The sequence below is a fragment of the Pongo abelii genome, chromosome 11 (genome assembly GCF_028885655.2).
Source record: "Pongo abelii isolate AG06213 chromosome 11, NHGRI_mPonAbe1-v2.0_pri, whole genome shotgun sequence".
NCBI lineage: Eukaryota > Metazoa > Chordata > Mammalia > Primates > Hominidae > Pongo > Pongo abelii.
The window spans coordinates 82,218,859-82,242,271 of NC_071996.2; the positions used below are offsets into that span (position 1 = coordinate 82,218,859).

The window sequence follows — 23,413 nt, forward strand, 5'->3', positions numbered from 1 at the left end:
AGTTTCTCCTACCTGAGAAAAGCTTACTTGACCTCCTCTATGAAATCTGAACATTCTCTTACTTATATATCCATAAACACACACTCACATTAAATCTAGAAGTACATAAAATTCCCTAATTATTTCCATATGAGAATCAGGAATGATGTGCAAAACAAATTAAAATATGTGTTGTTACTTTATCCTGAGATAAACCTGACAAATCTGGGAACATTAGGAGAGCACCTTCCAGTCATTATGGTTGACATAAGCCTATGTGACAATGACCTCTTATGTTGGGTTTGTAGAATTAGACTAATAGAAAAATATGTATTTTGATGGAGATTAAATCCTGGCTAATGTGGAGAAAAACTGAAAATTTTATTAATTAGGCTTTTCAGTACACCAAATTTCAAGCAGCTAAATCTTTGTTTCCTTAATATTTCTTTAATCATAATTATTAGCATATACTGAGTGTTACTGGCTTACTGGTGTGAGATAAAAACTGGGAATACCAAACTCAGCTTCTTTTATTAATGAGAACAAAATGACCTCAATCTAAAACTAGATAACTAAATGACCTCATACCAAAGTTAGATAACTAAAAAATCCCACTGGCTTGCTTAAAGTATAACTGATAGCTGTTTAAAATATCTGCTAATTGTTAATTGCTTTAATCTGTTGCTTGACCAGGCATGAATATATACATGAATAAATATATAAATAAATGTGCACAGAGACAAGTGTTGATCATTAAGATGCTCATATCTCAATAAAATCCGTATTATAAATTTTATAACACTTATAAACTTGTAAAGTGTTTGGAGATCTGTCAATAGCTCATATAATTTAAATAACACTTTATCCTAAAGTCCAATAAAACATAAATTCAGAGTTAAATTTAATGAATAGGATTTGATATGTGCTTAAAAAAAACCCAACAGTTTTGAACAATTTTCTATGTAGCAGATCCTTTGTTATTTCTATGCATTATATAATTTGATTTTCATTAGAACACTATAAGGTGGACTCTATTATTTGCATGTCACAGAGAAGATTGAGAAATTTTAGTGAGTTAAGCAACTTGCCCACTTACTGTTAATAAGTGACAGAACTTGGATTGAAACCAAATTTTAGTGGCTCCAGAGCCAAATTCAGCTCATATTTGGTCTAATGTGGTTTAGAAATTTGAAGGCCTGGAATGGAATCTCAGTGTTAATCAACTATTAGTCCTAAGACCTTAGAGAAATATTGAACATTCCAAACTTCAATTTTCTAATATATAAAATAGAGCCAATGCACCATCCCAATCATTTTCACCAAATTACCATGAGGATTAAATAAATAATGTAAGCAAGAAAAGTGTAGAGTGCTCTACAAACATCGTTTTATCACATTTTAATTTCTTAACATTTTATAACTCCCAAGGTATTCTGTGGGTCCAAACACTGACATTAAACCAGAGATCTCATTAGAAAAAGAGAGTTTAGGAAGCCACTAACGTAATCTTCCACCATAGAAAATTTTAGGCAGGTTGCCCAGAACGGCATAGGGAAAATACTAGAAAAAACACTCACTCTTTGTGGGTATCATAATAAACGAAAGAAAGACCAGTGTTATGGACTGAGTATTTATGTCCCCCTTACCCCCATAGTTCATATTTTAAAGTCTTAACCACCAACGTGACTGTATTTGTAGACAGGCCAGGAGGCCAGGTCAGAAGGTGATAAAGGTCAAATGAGGTAATAAAGGTGGGCCCTAATCTAATAGGGCTAGTTCCCTTATAAGTAGAGAAAGAGATATCAGAGCACTCTCTTCTTAACATCGGAGCACACAGTGAGAAGGGGGCATCTGCAAGCCAGGAAAAGAGCCCTCACCAGAAACTGAATTGGCTGAAGACTTGTTCTTGGACTTCTCAGTCTTCAGAACTATGAAAAATTTGTTAAGCAAGTCTATGGCATTTTGTTACAGCTGCCCAAGCAAACTAATATAGCTGGTATCATGTTCACCCATCACGTTGCAAAGAGCAGGGCCAACTGAACTCTGTCGAGCTGCCAGCTAGGAAGCAGTGTGGTCTGACAAATCACATGAGGGGCTGACAACCTGGAGTTGTGGCCTATGGAATGTAAGAATGTCCTAGGCAAGGTTAGCATGAATGGGGTTCAGTATAAACTACCTTCCCTGGAATGAAACTGTCCAAGTTCAGCAGGTTACTGTAAATATCCTTAGGAAACAATTAAACCAAACCAAGAAAAATGAAAATAGATCCTTAAAGGTGCAGTGCCACGTATGTAAACACAAATTATGGCAAAAGCTTGAAACTGAATCCATGCAAAGAGTAGACAGGAGCAAAATTATGATTACAGAATTTACAACTGTGCAACAAAAGAATTTCTACATTAAAAATAAGTAACAGTTTACTTTGTATCTTTCCTTTTTTTACCAAGCACGGTTCCTTCTAAATCTACTAGAGTTTCCTGAACTAGAAGGGAAACTAGTTGTTACATATAAAAACAAGTACAGTTAAAAAAAATTACTTCTGCAGCTTATTTTTCTCAGGCTGAATAGAAGATCTTATTTTTTGTAAAGCTGTGTTTTAATTTACAAGAAGATGAGCAAATTTTCAAATGCAAACATAGTTTCCTAGGAAGGTCTATCCTTAATTCTGAATGATTTAAAAGTCATAGTTGGTAAAACGTTTCTCCTTACCTATTCCTTTCACACTAATTATCTTCCAGATGATTTAATGAGAATGTCATTTGCTGAGCATTTATTCCATGTAAGGCACTACTCTAGGTACTTATGGTAGGCACTGCTAGTTGTCTTTCCAATCTCCAAAATATTAGACGTATGAGCTCAGCAAATTGCTTCCCAGATAAAGAAAGCATTTCCCAGAATTCCTTGCAGCTAGCTGGGACCACATGACTGGGTTCTGGCCAAAGGGATATGAGTAGAAGTGATAACTTCCAGGTCATGCCCTTAGAAAGGTGTGTTTCCTCCTTTTTTTCTTCCTGTAATCTGGAATGTGTAAGTGGTAGTGAGTTAAGCCTGTAAAAAATAATTGCACACCAGAAGTGCCTAAGCAACAACATGGAGTAGACTGGGCTCCCAATAAGCTGTAATACCATTTCTGAATTGTTAGGTGAGACAGAAACAAGCCTCCAGCTTATGAAAACCACTTTATTATTGTGCTCTTGTTATAGTAAACTATCCTGTATTTTCATTAATAGAGGACTGTACATATGCCTTGTAAAGTCTCACTACTCCAATTTTGCTAGCAAATTTAGGCTTAGAGAGATTTTAAAACTTCCTCATAACCACTTCGGTAGTAAGTGGTGAGGCTGGTTTTTAAATCAAGTACCTTTCCCATTAGATCTTTTTTACACTAATAGAGAGAAAATGACTAATTTATAGAAAAATAGAACTGTGCAGTTTTCAACCCCTAATCTATTAATCTCACAGGATTATAAAAAGACTTTAATTTCCTTAGATTAGCATTAGTGCTACGAACCCTTATTTTTCTAATAAAGTGTCTAGCAGTTGGTTACCAGCTCCTCCAGGACTTATATTTCATAAAATGTTCCATTCGGAAAATTATGGAGAAAAAGTATGCTGATTCTCCTGGACTATGAAATGGAGAGCTGCTAGTCAGGATGCTATAACAGTTTACAGAATAATACACTGAGCATGCACGATAACTCAGAAACAGATCAGAGGGGGTTTTTTGAGTGTGCGCTCTCTTCCCTGGTATTATCTTTAGGTACTCCTTTAGTTCTTGAGGAGACATCAAGGAACAAATTAGACAAAGTCCCTACACACATGGAGATTATACTCAAATGCATCCACTATAGATAATGCCCTACAAAAATTAACAAGTTTTCAATGTGTGCCAGTAATTTGCATTTTAAAAATAAACTTTATAATTTGGAATAATTTTAAATTTATAGAAAAATTACAAAGATAGTAAACAGAGGGTTCTCATATACTCCTTAACCTCATTTCCGCTAATGTCAACATCTTACGTTATCATGGTAGTTTTGTCATTAAGAAACCAATATTTTTTGTTGTTGTTGTTGTTGTTGTTTTTTGAGATGGAGTTTCGCTGTTATTGCCCAGGCTGGAGTGCAATCATGCAGTCTCAGTTCACTGCAACCTCTGCCTCCTGGGTTCAAGCAATTCTCCTGCCTCAGCCTGCTGATTATCTGGGATTACAGGCATGAGCCATCTCGCCTGGCTAATTTTGCATTTTTAGTAGAGACAGGGTTTCACCATGTTGGTCAGGCTGGTCTTGAACTCCTGACCTCAGGTGATCCACCTGGAAGGTTCTTTCAAAGACAGGAGGCATGACCTTCTTCACCCTGTCCTATAGTCTGCTGCTTGCCACATACATGTGACAGGCATTTTGAGTACCACAGTCACACTTTAGGCATAGTAAAATGTTGAGGTTAAAAAGGGCTGGGATTTCTTAATGACTCTGAGGAGTCATCAAACCAATCCTGTATTTCAGACCTCCAGACTTCTTTTATGTGGGAGAAAAATAAACTATCAATTTAAGCCATTATTATCAGGGCTCTGTTTCTGTGTCAAATGCAATTTCTAACTAATACAGAGAGTTTGGAGAAGAGGCAGAAGGAAGTAACATTTATTGAGGACTTGCTATATATTAAGTACTTTATATATTTTCATTTATGTAATCATCAAAACAACTCTATGCTTATTAGTTGAGAATACTGAAGATTAGTGAGGCTAAGATTCTTGCTTAGGGTTATATGGCTCAGTTTTGAAACTAAGCCAGAATTTAAACTAAACTTTGTTTTCCCATAACAGCATGCTAAAATATTTTGCATATAATAGGTACTCAGACCTATTAGTGGTTACTAGCAATGGATACAAACATGTACATTGTTATACCTCACTCAACAAGTAATACAGGTAAATATGTAAATAAATACAATTATATATACTTAAATAGACAACAAAATAGAGACACACATCCATAGTTTCAGTCTTCCTACTATCCCTATGATCAGCATCTCGAACAGTGGAACTGGCATCAGGGCCATTTCAGGAGTGAAACCTCAGATCTTACTGCTGTCAGTCCACATATAAATTACACGTTTTCTCTCTGGGCCAGAATGAAAAACCATTCAAACCATCCATCAACATACCCCCTCAGTTTATACATTTATATTTACCGAGCATCTGCCATATGCCAAACAACCTGCTACTTGTGTACACATTGTTGAAGAAGACATAGTCCCTGTTCTCCAAAAGCTTATAGTCTACTGGGAGAAACAGAAAAATAAGTAGGTAATTACATTAGAGCAGAGTTTTTCAACCTTGGCATTAATGACATTTTGAACTGAATAATTCAGTGTTGTGGGGTGCTAGGCACTGTAGAATATTATAAGGATGTAGGTAGCATCCCTGGCCTCTACCTACTAGATGCCACTAGCATCCTAACCCCTTGTTATAACAAAAAATATCTCCAGACATTGTCAAAAGTCCCTGGTGGGGTGGGGGGGCAAAATCACCCTCCTACCACCTATCCTCTCACCCCCTAAGCCACTGAGAACTGCTGCAATGCAGTATAAGATACTATAAAATGACAAAAGAAAGACGGGCATTGAACAACATGAGTCTAGGGGCAGGAAAGTTTTCTGAAGGAGGCAACACCTTCACAAAGGCCTGAAAGTTCCATAAAATTCAGCCAGATGAAGAAAATATATATTTCATATGTGTATCAGGAAGGCCTCTGAGCATGTGCAAAGACTCAGAGTTTATAATGAGTACAACATATCTGGAGGACTAAAGGTGGCTTAGAAGGCATGGAGTGGGGAAGTATGCATGACGGAAGTAGGAAAACCTACATATGCCTACCGAGGAATGCAGAGGAGAAGAAAGAAGGGGTTCAGTTTTGGATATGTTGAATTTGAGTTGCCTGAGGGACAACCAGGTGTAGATGTCCAAAAGACAGTTAGATTTCCATTTCTGAAACATAGGGGCATGACTCAGGCCAGAAGAATGAACACCACCTATATATGGATGCCATATGTATAAATGAAATGACCCAGGAAGAGTGTAGTGTTTGAAAGAGGAGCCCATGGACCTGAGTGTGACAAGGGAGACAGAGGTGAAGGAAAATCAGGGCAGTCCTGATGTCACACACAGAGAGCAAATGAGGAGAGTTTCGTAACATAGCATAAAGGTCAAGTAAGATGAGGAGTGACACGCATCCACTGGATTTGGAAATTGGGAAGACATTGGTGACCTTTGCCAGAAGTACCTTATTGGTATGTTCTGGGTGGCAGCCAGCTTACAGTGGGCTGAAATCAATGGCATGGGATAAAAGAGAGATACCTTCAAGACATTTGGCAGAAAGTAATGGAATGATGTAAAGACAGCACTTATGGTAGGATAAGTAACAAATGTGCCCAGAGTAAAAAAGGAAAATATTAGCATGAGTTCTGTCTTCAGGTTATGTGGATACTGTTTAGAGGCTGCTCTTGTTTCTGGCTCCCAGAGTCTCCTGGGTATTTATATTGACCTACCTCATGGAATTTCTGAATGTAAGCACCAATGGATTGTTTTTGCCTTTTAGCAGAGCACCACATGATTCAGGGTGTCTTTATAGTACCTATTTACTTGCCTACAGTATGTCTTCTAAATGACAAATTAACTTTAATACCTGACTCATTCTGCACTATGATTATAGGGCTCCCTTTAAAAAGAGAATGACTCCAATAGTTGAAAAGCAATGAATTCAAAACAATATGCCATTATATCTGTCAAGATCTAAAAATATATTTCCATTAAGTGTGTTTATGAAAATCCTTCCTTGAATTGAGAGGTTTCAGTACGTAATCTAACAGCCTTGGAATAATTGACTCACGGGAGATGAAAACTGAAAGGATGTTACAGACTTTCCTCCTCTTCCCTCAACCCTCATTTAATCAGTGATTTGATAGGAATCACTTTCCTCACATCTTATAGTTCTGTTCCTTCTACTTGAGGGCTACTACTGTGACCTTTATCATCTCTTCCATGTACCTCTGCAATAGCCTCCTGAATGGTTTCCTTGCTCACTTTTGCCAAGCCTTTGCCATACTTTGCAAAGAGTGATCTCTCTAGAACACATATATGAACAGTTCACAAATTCTACTTAGAACCCTGTCATAGCGTCTCACAAATTCTGGAATCGTTATGTCACAGAAAGACTTTTCCATTTGTTCCAATGATCCTTTGCATATTTTATCTTATACTTATATTCCAGCCATAAAGGACCACTGTTAGGTCCTGGGGCTTTATGCTGACTCACTTCTATAGACGGGTGCGCTTATAGTTTCCATCCCCATGTTCATCTAGATAGTGGCATTCAAACTCAGTTCATGCATTTCATCTGTTAAGTCTTTGTGAATTTCATCTCTCTCACCTAAACCCAGATAGGATTGACAACTTTTCTTTTGGTGCCCCCAATGTACATAGTACAAATTTATGTAACAGTCTCGAAACCACTTTTTTGCATGCATTTGTTTTTATAGATGTCTTTTCTATTAAACTGTCACTTCCTTGAAGACAGGGGCTGCTTTTTACATTTTTATGTCTCACCAAAACATGGCATATCAGCAGCCCTGTAGTATCTGTTTAAAAGAATTTAGTCTAAGCCTCTATTATTACCAATAAGGAAACAAGGCCCGAAAGAAGCTAAATGACTTGCCTAAGGTCACTCATCTAATGAGTGGCTAAGTGAAGAATAGAAGCTGTAGCTGTTGCCTGACTTACAGCTCTTGTGCTATATTCGGCTGCCACCCCATTGACTTAAAAGGAGGGCACCCAGAGCCCAGCTCTGTAGGTTGCCAACTTGGTTCAAGAAGGTTTTAATATGAAATATTTAAGTAAATATTTAATGAGGAGCTATTACTCTTTTTTGGTTGAAAGAAACAGTGAGCTAAATCATTTTAAAATGATATATTATTGGCTGGGCACGGTGGCTCATGCCTGCAATCCCAGCACTCTGGGAGGCCGAGGCAGGCGGATCATGAGGTCAGGAGTTCGAGACCAGCCTGATCAACATGGTGAAACCCTGTCTCTACTAAAAATACAAAAAAATTAGCCGGGTGTGGTGGCACGTGCCTGTAGTCCCAGCTACTCAGGAGGCTGAGGCAGAAGAACTGCTTGAACCTGGGAGGTGGAGGTTGTAGTGAGCTGAGATCACACCATTGCATTCCAGCCTGGGCAACAGAGTGAGACTCTGTCTCAAAAAAACAAACAAACAAAAATTATGTATAATTTTACTTTATATTCACCTTCCTCCCTACTCCCCACTCCCTTCCACCTGGTTGACCTTACCAATTAGCACTTAGGTATTTTTAAAGGCCTTCAAAATCTTTAAATACATACCAGCTGAAGACAAACTAATATGTTACCGCATTCTTGTTGGCAGAAGAAATACTTGTCTCAGATTAAGAAGTTACTCTAAATATTTCATAAAATAACCTATAATAGGTTAAATTGTTTTAATTTGTTTGGCTTCTAAAACATATGAATAAAAATGAGAGAGTAATAAACTCTCTAGGACTTCCCCAGAATTATGTGACTAAGTGGCTTTTTATGAGAAAACTGTCTTTGGAATAGATTACAATTTTTTAAGTGACCATGACGATAACTAGTTTGTCCTTTTCATTCATGACCACAGTAAAACAGAGCACTTAACTGATGAATCTGTTTTATTTGGAATGTTTTAATAGTTCTTGGTATATAACATTAATATGTAAAGGCCTTAAAGAGCCCATTAAAACACTGCACAACAAGCTGCATTTTAATAATGCAGAGACTATCTGAGATGGAGGCTAATTTCTGTTGTTTAGGTACCATAAATGAAAATAAAAACTTCCCCAAAAAGCTGAAGCTCTAAGTAAAAGAGGTTTAAAATGCACATGTCCTACAGATGGCAGAACTTAAACATCACTCCCAGAAGCACAGGAAAAAAGAAAAGATTTAAAAAATTCCCTCCAAGCCCAGGCTTGTTTCAAGTCTTCTGTTCATAAGAAGATCAAGGGTACTATGAACATTTAACTTCTATTTTCTCCTAATAATAAGTCCCGTTCTTTAATCTGTGAAATAAAACAAACTTGCCCCATGTTTAGGGTCTCTCAAAAGATAAAATGGTCTTTCATATTCCTTTAGGAGTTGATAGCACTTGAATACAAAAGACCTGACATACTGAGGTGAGGTGAAAAAATGAGGGCCATTTGTCAATGCCAGTTTCTAACCTCCATCGGAAAGGCAAGCATTTGGCAGGCCCTTCTCTCTTTTATTCTTTTTCCCCCCAAGACAGAGTCTCGCTCTGTCGCCCAGGCTGGAGTGCAGTGGCACCATCTCGGCTCACTGCAAGCTCCGCCTCCCGGGTTCACGCCATTCTCCTGCCTCAGCCTCCCGAGTAGCTGGGACTACAGGTGTCCGCCACCACACCCGGCTAATTTTTTGTATTTTTAGTAGAGATGGGGTTTCACCGTGTTAGCGAGCATGGTCTCAATCTCCTGACCTCGTGATCCGCCTGCCTCGGCCTCCCCCTTCTCTCTTAATGAGCAAAACTTCTGATATTAAAAAAACACTATTCTGCCTGGGCAAACTTTTATCTCAAAGAGGGGAAATGAATAGGGAAGATTATTTTTCTCATCTTTTATTGAACATGCTAGAAGTTAAGACTCAGTCCTGCCATTCCCCATGCAAGCAGGGAGAAAGGGGGTGGTATTTGAGTTCTGTCACACTTAACCCACCATGATTGCTAAAATCATTTTCCAACTTAGACTCTCTCTCCTGGGAAGGAGCCCCAGGCCATGAAAACCACTCATTTATCATATGCCACACCACAGTGATCCTCTGAGCAGACATCCCAGACTGCCATAATTTGCTTGACAGCCCTGAGGTCGGCCTGCCTAGTGACTGAAGATTCTTCTCTTTTCCACCTTCAAATGTTACAATGCACTGCCCTTTGTGTACGTGGATGATGTTTCTGACCCACCAACAACGGTGGTGAGTCTGAAAAGGAAAATGTGATGATACAATAGGGCTGAGCTTTAGCAGCTATACACAGAAGGCAAATGTCACAAAAAACAAGAACTCTTGCAAAATGCTGCCCAGCACTATAGAGAGAGCTCTGCAATAGTCTACCTGTTAGGATTTCAGAAACCTGCTTCCACCTGACCTGAAATCTCCTGCCTCTGTGGTATTTTTCACATTTTGGTCTTAGTTTTCAGGCCAATTTCTATTATCTGAAACAGTTTCATGAGTTAACTGGTACCCCGTATCTTTTCAGTGACAAAGAAGCATTAAATAATCATACCCAAGCACCTTGGGAAGAATTAAGGAAGGTATGTCAGCTTTAATTTTGAATTTTCTTGTTACTTGTCAGTTTGCCTCTCAGACTTAATGCCAGGAGGGAATAAAAATCATCATTACTCTCTAGCTGCTCAATGGCATACATGAAATGAATAGGAGGCTTAACTCTGGTCTAACTGGCTCAGTTTCTGCTTGTATCAGCAGAGAGCCAGAGACTGAATGATCCAGCTTCCTGTCCATTATCCCGTCAAGTCCAAACCAGGTAGGGATGCCCAGACACATGTATTCCATAGGGAAAGAAGAACACCAAAGAGGAGAACAAAAGAAGTCTTGGAAAACGGGGGGATGAATTTATTTTTAAAGTGGGCTAGTTGAGAAGTAGTGTGAAGATTTCTTTAATCCACAGCTCTTCCCTGTCACGCAGAGAAGGGGAAAGAAATGGTAGCTCTCTCTTACCCCAGTAAAAGCCTAGATTACATGCCTATTTCCTATTTGTATATACCCATTGATGCTGAGCCTAATATGTGACTATCTTAGAGGGTCCCAGAGTTTCAAAATAATTAGCCAAGCCTCACTTTACCTCACTAGCTCTATGATTAAAGGGAAAAATGTCAATGAGACACCATCAGTTTAGTCACTGGACACAAGGAGGTTTGTGAAAAGTCCCACTGTGCACGTCTTATGGAAAGCTATGTACCGGGCCAACTTGAAAAGAGGATGTTATTGTGATGTGAATGCTTATTACTAGTCTGAAACCTACTGTTGATCTGCTAATTTTTCTTTTGTGAGGCAGATCTAATTATAGTCAGATATCCAATTCTGTATTCATTAAACCGTCACCAAAGTGATAAAAATGACAATGGGAAAAAATTTAGCATGGCATAGCAGAAAGTACATGTTTAAAAAGGCCTGGGTTAACATCTCTGCTATTGTGTAGGGTCTGTATGTGACCCTGGAGAAGTCACCTAACTTCTCTGATCTTCTGCTGCCATTCCCTGTAATGGGGAAACCATTGTTTACCTCAGTGGGTTGTGCTCATCTTACAGGGTTATCAGCATTGAACAAGAGAGGGCACATACCCTGGAGTCAGACCACTGGGACTTGAACTAATGTTCCTCAACTTCAGACAGCTTAGGCAAGGGAGTGAACCTCTTTGTGTCTCTGATCTCTCATTTGTAAGAGACGGGTTATGTTAGAATTTGTTTCATGGGATTAAACGAGACAATGCATACATGGCGTTTAAGCCCAATGCCTGGCAACTGGTACTTCTACCTGTGCCATTTTGCCTATTTTACCTATGACTGTTGTTACCATTATTTTACCATCCAGAATATACTACTATTTACTAATTTGTGGCTTTATTTCTTTATTTCTCCATTTTAGATTCTTTTTTCTGCACTCCTGAGAATTTTACGTGTTTAGTGCTACATAAATATCATTTGGTTATTTCAGCTTCCCCTTGAGATAAATGTTTTTACCTGACTGATATGGTTTGGCTCTGCATCCTCACCCAAATCTCATCTTGAATTGTAATCCCTATGTGTCAAGGGAGGGACCTTGTGGGAGGTGATTGGATCATGGGGATGGTTCCCCCCATGCTGTTCTCATGATAGGGAGTTCTCAGGAGATCTGATTGCTTAAAAGTGGCAGTTTCCTTTGCGCTCTCTCTCTCCTGCTGCCATGTAAGATGTCTCTTACACCCCCCTTGCCTTCCACCATGATTGTAAGTTTCCTGAGGCTTCCCCCACCGTGTGGAACTGAGTCAATTAAAACTCTTTCCTTTGTAATTATCCAGTCTCAGGTAGTATCTTTATAGCAGTATGAGAATGAACTAATACACTGACCTACATTTACTTATAATGACTATCGTACCAACAGTCCTAGAAAGTTAAGGTTTAATGGGATGTTTGGGATTTTCTAATTATCCACTACCTGTTACAAAGATAAAGTATCTTAGTCCCAGAGTGGTTCATGGTTCATTTACAAACACACACACACACACACACAATTCAAAGTCCTAGAAAGTTTCTTTGTAATAATAGAAAATTATTTTATGTTATTTTTAAACTTCTTTTAATTGTATATTTCCTATTCATTTCATATGATTACAAATGTTCCCTCTGTTCTTTCTATATTATCTGTATAGTGTGGTTTCAAAACTTTTTCAGCTTTCCAGTAGTTCTTAGGTTAAGGAAAAATGGGAATATTTATATTAGAACATGTCTTACTTTGAATAGAATATATATCTTATTGACCAAGGAAATACAGACAGCAATGAAAGGGCTTTGGGTATATGACTCCCAAGCAGTATTACAGAACCCAGTGGGAGGCAGGGGTTGGCCTGGCTAATACTGCTTTTCTTAAATGACTTTGCTTAATGTTCATCTCTAGAAAGCTGCTCTTTGCTGATGAAATTTTAACTTAATCTTTTCTAAACAGGGCTAATTTAAAAGCACCTCAAAACTGTTCAGTCCAAATGGTGACCTCAGTACTTGGTGAGGCTTCAGGGTAGAGAATAAAGCCACTGAACTTTCTTTTTCTGCTTGGCTTATACTTTGCTCTGCCTAGCTAACATTAGATTCTCTCTTTTTTTCCCCCATAAATTGGATATGATGGAATGTGTGGACTGTCCTCATTAATAGATAAACTGAGGCTCAGGCAGAACCCTTCTGTGATTTATCAAGTGTCAGAGCTGTAGGTTGAATCTTGAGTTTCTCTCCAGGGCCATTCTATAAGATCACTTGGACCCCAGGGTTCCTTCTGCCCCAGTGACTTCAAGTAGCAGCTCATTTTCTTTTTCCTTAGTGAAAAACAGGCCCAGAGCATGCCCTATATAGTCCATAGTGTGAAAATGAGGTGTTGTTAACAGCAATATAATTAGGTATCTTGTGATTACAAATTGGGCAGAAACAATATCTTTTCAAAAGTTACACCACTGAAACCTGCACATGCTCCATTTATGAAGAATAAATAGCTATGAATCCTCTAAACACTGAGACAAATCTCAAGACTGGCAGATTCTCTTTCCCTGCTCTTCTACCCCTTTACACTGTCTTCCAGAAAACACGTTGCTCTCTCAGCAGTGGTGCAGTTAAGAGCTCTCTACACCCTCTTCCTCTGGATGTTCACGCAGGCAAATATAAAGTCTATTTGGAAAAAAAAACCCTGTTCATTTAAATAACTTAAATGCCATTTTTATAACTCATAAGTATAGCACTGACCACTGTAATTTAATAGCCTCAGTTAGCTGGATGGCTAAAATACACAATTCAATCATAACACGGGCTCTACTATTTTCGTAGAAGGCTTTCCTTTGGTAATAAGTACACCTCACTAAAAAACTGAGAATGAAAGCATGATACTGTGATTAACTCCATGTCATCTTTACCACAGCAGGAACTCACAGCAAATTCTACCCTAGGAGAGTGCTAATACTTAGTAATTGGGAAGAACACTGAAGAAAAGTATACTGTAAAATCTTGGGACAATATTTTTTTACAGAAAATAATACACTATGAAAACTGCTTTGGAATTACATTCTATTGTTTCATGGTTCAGATGGGGTTGTTGCATTATGTTAATTATTAACAAGATTAAAAAAATTGAACAGAAGTACGTTAGTTCTAATTGAAGGACGTATGTCTAAACTGCTCATGGAAGGTTTTTGGCAACTCTAATCCTCATATACTTTACTTCTCTGTGTCTTTTTTGTTATTGAGAGCAGGCCCCAATGGATTCTCAAAAGTCTCTACGACCTTATATTAAGTACATTGTAAGGGAATGTCAATTTTCATATGGGAATATGGTCTGTTACAACCTACTTGGGGATTCTAAAACCTAAGCTTTTGCAGTGAGCTTTATCTATCCAACCCACCATAAAAAGTTACTGTTCAAAGGGAAGACAAGGGAAATAACTTCCCCAGGATTGAATAGAATTCTCCCCAAACAATAAGATTGCCTTCAATTATGATAAAAATGGATTACTTGCTGTCAATGGGAATGACAGCAAAACCTGGTTTGAGGGAAGAAACATTTTTTTGAAAAACTATAATAAACACTGAAATATAACAAAAATAACATTCAGAAATTGTAAATTAAAAAAATTAAAGTTTCTGAAAAAGACATTATTAATTATTATTCTGTTTGCTGAACATTCCAAATATTCAGTTTTCCATTTCAATACTTTTTCCTTACCAAAAATTATTAGCAACAATGGTATTCTTGAACAACTTATTTTTTAAAAAGCCACAAGGAATACATTTGATTAAATCTCCATTTATATTTCTGAAATACAACTTCAAATAAGAATTCTCACTAGGATTATTTTTCTTAAATTACTAAATTGAACATATCCTCTCATTTATTATACATGTACAAGAATGCTAAGTAGTTCAATTTTCATGCATAGAACAATTACTTAAATACTTTAAAACACCCCCAAAAGATAACATAGTTCTGAAGAGTACACAGATACTCAAGTATCAAGAAAAACGATTCTGTCCTTATGGTTATTAACAAGAGACTAGCTAAGCCTGGTTCTACCAAAATGTCAAATACTGTCAACATTTTTAGAGAAAGTTCTTACGCTTGTCTCTACCATCCTTTAACTCATCTAAGTTATAACTAGGGTGACGATGTAATTTATTATCCAAACCAGGACAGTTTAGAGAATGAAAGGGGATGCTATTAATAGTCATAGGCCAGGAAGGCCCCAAGAAAATCAAGCTAAATGGTCACCTTAGTTATAGCCATCCTCCTTCATAATCTTTCTCCTGTCAAGAGTGTACACATGCAATAGTCCCCTTCTCTCAATTACAATGTTCATTTCCAGGGCATATAAGTCAAGATGAGAAAGGGAATAGGGGAGAGGAAGATCAGGCAGACTTCTTTCAACTTTGTAAAAGAAAAGCAGACAAAAAGAAACAGAAGACCAAAGAAAACAAGATCAGTTACTAACGGAGGGCAAAAGTTAAAAAAATTCACTTCACTCCCCCAATTATTTGTTTTGAGCTTGTTTTAGCTTTCCTTTTAGCTCTTAGCCTAGTAGTATAGATTAGTAGTTGGTTTAGTTTAGTAATTTGTTATTGTTATAAAGCAGCTATAACTTCAACTTAATTTGGCAGTCACACAAATAAATCTAAACAAACATTAGAATAAGAAGTGGTTAATTCCATCAAGTTTCATTAATGAACAGTACTCAAAGCTACTGAAAATGGTCCAGTGCTCTCAAATGGCAGTATGCTAATTTAGTCATGGTCAACTCATCATCATACACTTTATAATATACCTACTTTTTTGCGTATGTTACAGCAGGGAAGAGACTGTTCACCACTACTGATTTCTAGTCTTCTTTGTGACTACCTATATCTAAGCCCCAATGTTCTGATTGTAAGTCACAGAAAATAATACCCTAACATATGACTCGAGCCAGCAAATGGCACTTGGCCTAAGGTTGACTCAGTTACTAAAACTACCATCACTGCTGTAAGCCCATTATAAGCTGATGTTATTTTTGACACTAGTATATTTGAAGCCAGTTCAGATAAAGAGGAGGCTCAATGCCAAAATATGCTTGTAAGTAAGTAGGACTCTCATCTCAGGACAACAATATCTTATTCAAACCATGATACCAACCCATTGTCTCAGTTGATATAGGTAAACTCTTGTTTTTTTTTCCGTTTTGTTTTTTTTAGACAAGGTCTCATTCTGTCATCCCAGCTGGAGTGCAGTGGCCTAATTATGGCTTACTGCAGGCTCAACCTCCTGGACTTAAGCAATCCCTCCACCTCAGCATCCTGAGTAGCTGGGTACAGGCACATGTGCCCGTGTGCAGCTAGTGAACTTAAGTTAGAAATGACTAGAAAAAAACTTTGTAGACCTGTGATAATATGATAAAGCAAATTTTATGTAGGCATAAGATAAATGCCAATAAAAATAATCTTTTATCTTTATTTACGTTACCATTAATCACCCAATAGGGAATTTATACTGAAAAAAATGAAAACTATCACTTAAAAGAATTAATGAAGATCTGAAACTAGGAAGATTCAAAGGAAAAAAATCATCCATAGGGTATCTGATCTTTTTATTACTGCTTCCAAAATGAAGAATTTTGCCTCCCTCAATGAAACGGCTTTCTAAGGCCTTTTTAATATAAATCATTATGTCCCTGTGGGAGATAGTTATGGATTATTCAACAACTATGCCAACTTTCTTCTAATGTTTCTTCCTGTAAAGCTTAAAAACTACATGTCCTATATGTTCTCCCATGGATGATTTCGGTTCCATCATTCAGGAATGCTAAATTAGGTCACATGGGCCTAAGATCTGGCTGTAATGCTGTGGGCTGTGGCAGAGGTGCAGGGTGGTGATGCTTCCTAATGGTGGCAGCAGCTGCAGCTCTTTGAGCAGCCCAGTTTTCTGATAGGGCTTTAGAAGTCATATCTAGAAACTCAAGCTAAAGGTTGTTTTTCAGCCATCCCAGATATTCTTTTTTTTTTTTTTCCTTCCAGAGACAGGGTCTCACTCTATCACCCAGGCTGGAGTGAAGTGGTATGATCACAGCTCACTGCAGTCTTGACCTCCTGGGCTCCAGCGATCTGCATACCTAAGCGCTACCCACCCCCCTTGCCCCCAAGTAGCTGGAACCACAAGCACATTAGGCACGTTATCGCACCATTGCGCTCCGCACTCCAGCCTGAGCAACAGAGCAAGACCCTGTCTAAAAAAAAAAAAGAAAAAGAAAGTAACTGGTGAGTTCTTGAATCCAGGAATATGTGCATTTATAACTTCATAGAAACCATCTACAAAATACAGCATTAAAAAAATTGTTTTCAGAGCAAGCATTTTGTAAACAATTTAGGAGTGGGTATATATAAAAATTTCAAGGAACTACTATTTTCTCTACTAAATTCTTCAAAATCTTTTAGTGGATGGACTTTTAATATCTCTAATAGGTTTCTATTGCTGCATAACAAATTACTCAAGAAAAAATCAGTGGCTTGGAACAATACCCATTTATTACCTCATAGTTCTGTAGGTTAGAAGTCTGAGTGGGTGTGACTGGATTCTCTGCTTAGGGTGTCACCAGGCATTGAACAGGATAGACTCTTACTTACAGGCTCTCAGTTCTTCCCCCTGGACTACTGGTTCTTCTTGCTGAGTCATTCATCTTTTTTGAACAGTAGTTTGAAACTAAGTAGTTTTATCAGCCTGCTTTCTTTCTGTAAGTGGAATTTTGGTATCTAACAGCCTCTTTTCACTTTGTAGTCTCCCTCTTCCTTTCAGTCCAAGCTGGCAGTGTTTCTGCTGATATAATTTTGTCAAAAACTTTGTGAGTCTCTTGTGGATGACACAGAGATGTTCTCTATCAGATTGAGGCCACGTCTACAAATCTTTTTGAGACTTCCTCTATCGTTAGCTTCTGTTGAGATGGCTGAGGGCAACACTCTTAAGGTTTACTGAAGCCCTCTAATTGGATATTAGGCACAACTTTAATGCCTTAGGGCCAAACACTAATCTTTTGATCTTTCAAAGTTTCAGCAAAGAGTTGTACAACTCCACCCTTGGCTTTTCTTTTTCCTATGCCACACTTTCAGAAGCAATCTCTTACTTTTACCATCTTTTGTCATCTGAATAGACTGATAATATCTCAAATTGTCAAGACTGAGTTTCTTTTTGTTTAATAGTTTACCCCAATTTATCTCTCTGACATTTTACTCTAAGCAGCAAGAGTAAAATGGTAGTAAAAGAGTAAAACTCTGAGCAGGCCACATTTTCAACACTTTGCTTGAAAATTTCCTTAGCTAGATATCCTTGTTCATCTTTCACAGGTTTTCTTTTCCACATAACTGAAGGAGACAATTCCACTAAGCCTTTTTGCCACTATGTAACAAGGATCTATCTCCATTCTTTCAATTCCCAATAATTTGTTTCCCATATCTTACTGAGCCCCTACTAGCAGAGTCTTTAATGTCCATATTTCTAAGAGTCTGTTCAAAGCAATCAAGGATTTTTCTATCATGCTCCTCTAAATTGTTCCAGCCTCTATCCACTTTCTGATTTCTTACATTTTTAGCTATTTGTTATGGCAGCACCCCACTTCAGGTACGTAATTTATATCTTCAGAAAAGTTCTACTTCCCTTGGTGGTTATTTTTTTAACAGCCACAAATCTGGGTTTTATATTTTTATGGTGGGTTTACTGCATCATTTTGTCTTAAAAGGTACAGCAACACTTTAATACAGTTCAGTGGTAGCCAAAGTCTAGGATGTATATATTACTTTGACTGTTTTTTACATATAAAATGTACTATGTTGACACCTAAGTTTGGATATAGGCATAACTTAATATGTCAATGACTGCATATACAAAGTTAATCTGTATCCTTCACAGTCAGTAGCTTTACTCTTGAAATTATGATTTCATTAGTCTTTCATGTTCCTTCCATCCACCTTTCTTGTAGTCACTCCATCTGAGCTTATCACACGACATATGCACAGATATCTTTGTGCCAATTATTCCTGGGTCCTATTGATACAAGTTATATAATACCATCTTATTTTGCATTTTAATGTGGCCTGGGAACATTGGAATGTTTTATGAGATTGATATGAAATATATATTACATTCATGTCTTACAGTCAGAAAAAGAAAGATAAATAATATTATTGCCCCATAAGCCTTTTTTTCTTGGTTTGAAGTTCAAATTCTAAGTTGAAGTGTCCTAATACCAAAAATTAACCATATGAAAAACTCTCTGAAAAGATTAATTCAACTTTCACAATGTGAAGAGTAAAAATCATCTTCACTAGAGCTCAAGATTTGAAAATGTCAGTCCAAAGAGAAAATCTTGAAATAATTCCAAGTTAGCAAGAAAAAAAAAAAAGATGTCTAATATAATTGCCATGGTAATTACAGTATACCCTGTTACAAACTAGTTTGTGGTTAGTAAAGTGCTTTTTTTAATATTAGATTCTTTAGTATGAAGACATACTCAATGAATACAAAGTTTTGAAAACTAAAAAATAATATTAGTAAATTGTGACATGCTTTCAGAAAGATATCTTAAAAATACAGTCCAAACTAAAACCCATTAAAATGAGCTTGTTTTCTTAATATTCCTGAGACGACTCAACTGCCTCCCCTGCCATGTTTGTTTGTGGCGCTCTAGTTCATGTGTTTTCCAGTCTGCATCCTGCTCCACCGTGATGAGAGATACTATCTTGAATGGGGTATGGACTGGGCTTTTCTGTGATTAAGGCTAATTGTTGTTATATTATGCAGCTCACTACAGGAGTTTCCTTGTTCTATATCCTCCTCATCATGGCATGGTTCTAACGTGCTTTAGTCTCAAGTGTTCAAAACATGTTACAGACTTTTTTTGATGAGTAAATCATGTGATATATTTGAATATGTCAAATATGAAGTCCATTTATAATACATATATAACCTGTAATATTCTGGTATGCATTTATTAAAAAATAAAACCTCTATGTATGAGGTGGTGGTGAAAATATGCACATGATACACCAAAAGCATGAATCATATATTAGAATTTGGATTCTGAAAATCCCATAAAGTTGTAATAAATTCCATGAAACTAAGGTTTTGCCCGCACAAGAACTTTTGAAATTGTGACATCTTATACCTGGATGTTTGGTACATAAAAAAATTAGCCTTAACTTTATTGTTCATCTTTCTAAAAAGAGTTTACTAATTCTTATGGTTCAGAAATTTTATTTTGGAAATAAAAAGGATTTGTTACATTGATTCTTTTAATAAATTAGTGGGACACTTTGCTATAAGCAACAGATTTTTATATTAAGTGCTTTAGACGTTTACAGTACAAAGAAGAGAACGATCCCTAATTAAAGACACTTACTGTGAAGAATTCTAAAATATGTGAGGAATCATGATTTAATCTATACAGTCATTAGTCGCATAATGATTCTGTCAATGATAGATTGCATATACAATGGTCCTTTAAGATTATATGATACTGCATTTTTGCTGTACCTTTTCTATGCTTAGATACACCAAAGTCTCTGGATTTAGAAACAGAGGTCCAAGAAGACTAAGGGACTTGCTCAGAACTATGCCCTTTGAGTTTCATGATCAGAATATCAGACCCAGATCTTCTGATTCCAAAAATCACAGGTCTATACAACTTGCCACTTTTGTGACTTAATGTCAAGTTTGTGTAGATGGAAAGTATTTAAAACAGTAAAAAGTAATGGAAACAAGTGATAATTTTTGATAAACAAATGTTTAGTTTCAACTAATTGCCAAAATGTATCAGTCACCACAGAATTAATGGGAGAAAACTTAGGGAAATGCTTTAATCTTCCTTAATTAATATTTCATTAAAATAACTTAAAAATAAGAATGCTTTTATAGTTTTATGTGGAACTGTTTTCTCTCCAGCTTTCTGTCTGTTAAAATATCTCCATTAAGTTATTTAAATGTCATGGCATTCCATGTCGATACAGTGTTTTTTCTTAAGTAGGTACCCAATAAACGTGCTGAAAGACAAAAGCAGATCCTGGGCATTCCTTAAAGCACAAACAAGGATACCAGTAGTAACTAGATCAAACAAGTGATTGTATAGAAGAGAAATAACAGAACCAAGCAGTCTCTTGAAAATTCAAATAACATTCTGAAGACTGATGGTAGCCAGGTTTGATGACTTAGTAAAAAAATAGAATATGGAAGTATATATCAGTGATTCAGGAAGAAATTTCTTCTACGGTGAGGGGTAAACACCCTTCCCCCATCCTATTGGGCTATGACGCAAAGCTGCTGGCTCTGGGCTGCTCTGTCCAGGTGGATGCTTCATGGTACATGGATTGCATTAACCATTTTGAATATGCCACTATGACTATGTGGAAGAAAGAAGTCATCATGAACTGCATCCACTAACCTGTATTGTGATCTCTCATTTGTTTATTGGTTCATTAGTAAACCTAAATGGAAACAACTCCAAATGATGTCTGATTCTTCAATTGTGCCAATCTTCCAGCCCAGAACAGATTTAATGGTCTGGCTTAGCCTAAGGCCAACCATCATTGCTTAGAAAATGTCTGCAAACATGAGGGTTATATAATGACAGATATAATCTGAATTGCAACAATGGGCTCAATAAAGAAACTAACTCCAGCATGTTGAGAACTAAAGACATCACTTAAAAACAATTGACATTTCTTTAAAATATCATTTTGATATGCAATTAAAGAAGGAGGTTTAGCATCGTGACTAGAAAAACTACAAATGTAAGTTGGATGCTGACAAGTTTGACAATAAAGTGAATTACTTCTGCAGGCAAGTCAACGAGGAAATCTAATAATATTCTAGTCAAAGGAGAGTTGCATAGCTTCCTAAGGTGGCTACTCCAAATGAGAAAATATTTCTCTGAATATGTAAGTCAAGGTATCCATTTCTATATCTTTTGGGTCAAATAATTTCTCTCTCAAATCTCTGCACAGGTAGACTCCTTCATACTGAAAGAATAATTCATGTAATATTTTATTTTTGGTCCTACAGGGGCATTGCCATTTTAGTTGCTTAACAGAGCTAAAGTAATAGTCTTGCAGTTATTGTTTTGTATCATTCCATTTGTCAGTCTGAACTACTTCATTGTGAGCTCCTTGAAGGCAAGAACCAACCCCGTGTTATTTATTTTTCTTCCTCTGTTACAGAGTGCCTAAAGAAAGTTCCCAGAATTATATTACTCTAGTAGAAAGACCCACATTACATTTAGAAAAAAACATTTCCAACTCCGACTTTCTCACATAATAGCAGCATTTAGACTCCCACTGAAGGAAATGGTGTAGTACAGATGAGTTTCTCAAAAGTTTTATAAATATATGTGGATAGAAAAGAGGACAAAGTGAAGGTGACATTATAGACACATAGGCCATTTCATTCTTGGATGAATGAATGCATATAACCCAGTTGGGTATCCCAGTCAGCATCATTTTCTTGTATATAAAAGACAAAAATGCATATTCTTACAAACCTTTGAAATATATACATTAGAGACCCTGGTTATATTTCTCAAGCAACATCTAAAAGCTGCATTTAGGTTTGGGGATGCAGCCAGCTTATTTGATAGCTTTATGCTGAGGGAGGAGGAGTAAGGGTTTTGGGCTGGGTGAAGCAAGAATGAGATTTTGAAGTTCACTAAGCAAATTCTGAAAATATCTCAAAGCAATAATGAAATATTCATTTTATGTATAAAATTCTTGGTTATAATCTAGGATTATCATTTTTATGCCTTATGAGACTGGATAACAACTATAGAGTAAACATTTTTTTCTGACTTTTAACATAATAGCAACTACACTATAAAGTTTCTAAATCTAAGTATGATAATAGTTTGCAGTTTCGTGTTGCTAGTTCTATTTTTTCATAACTCCGGCATTGTGTATAAAATAGAACCTGATATAAAAACTAATCTTGCCTTGTGCCCCAGTGATTTGAAGAATCCTTCACTTTCAAATTACAGTTACCACTTGAATTTAGGACACTGTTTAAACAATGTATATATTTACATTTATATATACGAGTTACTTGAAATTTTGTATGAATTGCAATGTACTCATTACAAATATTCTTTGAGGTCAATAACTATAAGGTCCCTTAAAGAATCAAGAGAGCCAGCAATATTATTACACTAAAATGTCATGATCAAAGAAAAAGTTTCGGCTTTTAAACACCTTTTGCCCCAAATATGCCATGAGGACTATCTGAATTTCTCCTGTTAAAGCTATGATCTGCTATGCTTTTTACTATAACAAGCTCTGAGAGTCAACAAGAAAAAGATTTTAGGGGCAGAATTAAAATGATTCTGTTTTTACTACTTAGTAACTAACCTACAATTCTCATCACAATGATGGGAAATGTATATAAAGTCTATGGCATCAAATAAAATTAAATGTCTCTTTGTAGTATATTCTACAAGAAAGAAAAATATAAACATAGTATATCAAAATTTTCAAAGATATTTATGCAATACTCAGAACTGTCCACTAAGAAAAGGTGCAATTAGAATTAGACTATTTGTATGAGCTTATTTTAAAGACACCATACAATT

General features: G+C 36.7%; 1 protein-coding gene and 1 long non-coding RNA gene across 10 annotated transcripts in view; one reads left to right on the top strand and one right to left on the bottom strand.

Annotated features, from left to right (window-relative positions):
- ZNF385B (zinc finger protein 385B) overlaps nucleotides 1–23,413 on the bottom strand; it is a 420,524-nt gene that overhangs the window by 140,587 nt on the left and 256,524 nt on the right. The window contains exon 1 of one of the 8 annotated variants that reach the window (XM_054549563.1): nucleotides 7,066–7,109. The exons of 6 other annotated variants lie outside the window; for them this stretch is intronic. The gene's annotated coding sequence lies outside the window, so the exon portion shown is untranslated. Of the gene's footprint in view, nucleotides 1–7,065; nucleotides 7,110–23,413 lie in introns of those variants that run through there. One more of the 8 variants, XM_054549562.1, reaches the window with a different exon arrangement.
- The window catches only part of LOC129058055 (uncharacterized), a 29,049-nt gene continuing 23,029 nt past the window's right edge, over nucleotides 17,394–23,413 (top strand). The window contains exons 1-2 of one of the 2 annotated variants that reach the window (XR_008522881.1): nucleotides 17,394–17,545; nucleotides 18,398–18,426. This is a non-coding gene — a long non-coding RNA (uncharacterized LOC129058055). The remainder of the gene's footprint in view (nucleotides 17,546–18,397; nucleotides 18,427–23,413) is intronic. The other variant, XR_008522882.1, reaches the window with a different exon arrangement.